Below are 2,769 nucleotides of genomic sequence, written 5' to 3'. Positions count from 1 at the left end.
GATTCGAGCTGTGTTCGAACCATGGGTACTCGTCCACGGCGCGCCTCATAATTGTGTCACATTTTAACTTATAAAACTACAAACGATGCGCATTGTTATCTAGCTGTTTTGAAGCTTAGTTAATCGCACATTGAGGTCACGTGTATAAGACGTGCCCATTCTCGAGCACTGTTTGGCCTGGTATTAAACTCTGAGAGGATGTTATCTCTTAGCGAACAGCACGGATGTGCGTTTAATTTATGGCAAGTTTGGCAAATAATTCACCAGATTAAAACATCTGCTAATTTGTAATGTATTGACGGAATAAATAATTTTGTGAAAGCTAGCTTATTCATTTGCGAGAGTTGGTTTATACTCAAAGTCGTATGTTTGTCGGTACACCCAGTACCCCAAAAGAATTATTGAGTGATAATGGAACTTGTAATTTTAGAACCTCATACAAGAGTCGGCAACTAGTTCCATATATCCTATTAAGATGAGTGAGTCGCCCTACTGTACCTAAAATGAAATAAACTGCTGTTGTCTCTTTATATTTATCATCAAAAAGCTATGATTTTTGTTTCCCTTATTGAAAATATATTTTTGATTTTGCTGAAACTTCTGTCTATAACCTGTAGTAAAAATGTTCGACAGTAATTCACGGATATGTTAACAGTACGCAAATCAATATTCACTTAAACTGAACGGCTGTTCTGCGACTCTTGTAATTAACTTAATGGATTAAGTATAGCTCGTGGCTTTGACTTTGAATTTGTAAATTTTTACTATGTCATCCAGTCTTGTAGAATTAAATAACGTCACATTTGTTAGTTTTACACATAAAGCTTTTATCGCAATACAATTTTATGAATGTAATGGAGATAGTATAGCTTTGTTACGTCTATTGAGCGCATGCGGGTTATGCGTAGAGATGATGACGTCACATTTCACCTGACATGTTATTGTGCACGCGTTTTATGTTTTCAAGTAATATGCACAAAAATATAGCGACAACAGTACTGAATATGAGTTTTAGAATGTTTTTGTTAATTAATTTAATTTCATTTTCATGATTAAGAATTTGTTTTTATATTCGTAAAGTTAACATCGTTCTCAGACAAATAAAAACATTTTATTTCATAAATGCAAGCTTTTTTATTTTAGTTTCGGCATGAACTAGTTCATTTAAAAAGCGCCAAATATAACACTGGCCGGCTGGCATAATGACTCCCTGCTCTTGTTCCTGACGCTCAAGTGCTCCCTTTCTAATCCAGGACACATCTCGCTACAATTTTATGTGCGTCATTTACCTTTTTGTACATATATGGCTTTGTGAAATACAAATATGTTATGGTAAAATGCTTCCTAATTCTTCGTTGGCTTAATTCGCATCCTTCTAATTATAAGTCTAATTTGGATGGCTACAAAAGTAGAGGAAGACCGAAGAAATCCATTGTGTGATAAAGGATATGCTTAAGTAGGGAGTGGATTCAGATATGACGGCTGATAGAGATGTATGGAGTAGCACATATTGTGCCGACCCTCAGTAGGAACAAGGGCAAGATGATGAGTTCTAATTTACTCAAGTTTAAATTTTGTTATTTTTAAGTGTATTACCATCATCATCATCTCTTGTACCTTATCCTACTACTGTTGGGTCCTCTGGCCGGGATTATGTCCTCCAAATAACTGTATCAGTCATAACTCCCTTCTTGATGATGTCACCCTAAATGCAATCCATCCAACTGTTTTAGGTCTACCTCTACCGGTATGTTATAAGTGCTGTAATGTTTTTGAATTTATTAAATGTATTAGTATTTACGATTGACTAAACAACATTGGTAACCTGTTTTCATGTAAATGTTTCAACAATGTAAACTCAAATGTACAAAATGATCAGATTGTAGACAAAGTGTTTTTTACTCATACAACCTTACAAATAAACGCGGTATAAAGTTAAATTTAATAAACTGAGTGTAAGTAAATATTAGTACAAAATTTAACTTTTAACTTTATGCTGTAAAGTAAAATCAAGCTGTACACACGTTTTATTACTACAATATAAGGATTCTCTCGAGCTTCGAACTAATCAAGTTGTCACACGTTAAAACGTTAACAGGACATTGCCTTTATTTATAAGTGCCATTGTCTTTGTGTAGAGTTTGATAAGATATGTAACAAGAGATTTTATCGAGTGTTTAGGAAGCGATGTTACTACCGTGATGCTACACGTGAAGGTAAATCGATACAGTACAGGCGTGGCCAACTCATTGTCTAGTCTATAGGGTTGTTTAGTCGGTAACGGGACTCAGGTTAGGTGAACACTAATGATCCTGAGCCCGACACACCAGGCATGTAGCTCCTATGTGTTACGCTGCTATAAAGCAATTTTCCTTATAAAAAAATTAAAATATAAAAGTCGATGATCTAGGTAAGTCTTAAGGCGGCAGCTACTATTAATGTGTTTTTATTTGAAGCATTTTTATGTATTTAGTGGGGTTATAATAGTAACGGTCGAATATTGAAACGACTCGTAAACTATACAATTCGTAAGCGACGCTTACGATGTGACAGACGTCAATATTTTAATTTAAATTGGGATTTTAAGCGTGGCGTTATCATTTAAGTTGTTGCATATTGAAATGTAATTACAGTATTCTATCGTTAGTTCACACTAACGATAGAGAAGATATAGATTTTATTGGAATATCATATCTTGTTTAGTTGTCATAATGGATTATTCAAAATTCTACCCTCTTTACGTCGGGTTATATATGTATTTAAGTCATG

The 2,769-nt window shown here is 34.4% G+C and overlaps 1 protein-coding gene across 3 annotated transcripts in view; it reads left to right on the top strand.

Moving 5' to 3' along the window:
- Positions 1 to 2,769, top strand: part of LOC106110485 (serine/threonine-protein phosphatase 2A 56 kDa regulatory subunit gamma isoform-like) — a 37,052-nt gene that overhangs the window by 26,315 nt on the left and 7,968 nt on the right. The window lies entirely within an intron of this gene.

The sequence above is a fragment of the Papilio polytes genome, unplaced genomic scaffold (assembly GCF_000836215.1).
Source record: "Papilio polytes unplaced genomic scaffold, Ppol_1.0 DF820622.1, whole genome shotgun sequence".
NCBI lineage: Eukaryota > Metazoa > Arthropoda > Insecta > Lepidoptera > Papilionidae > Papilio > Papilio polytes.
This window is presented reverse-complemented; position numbering and strand designations above follow the sequence as displayed.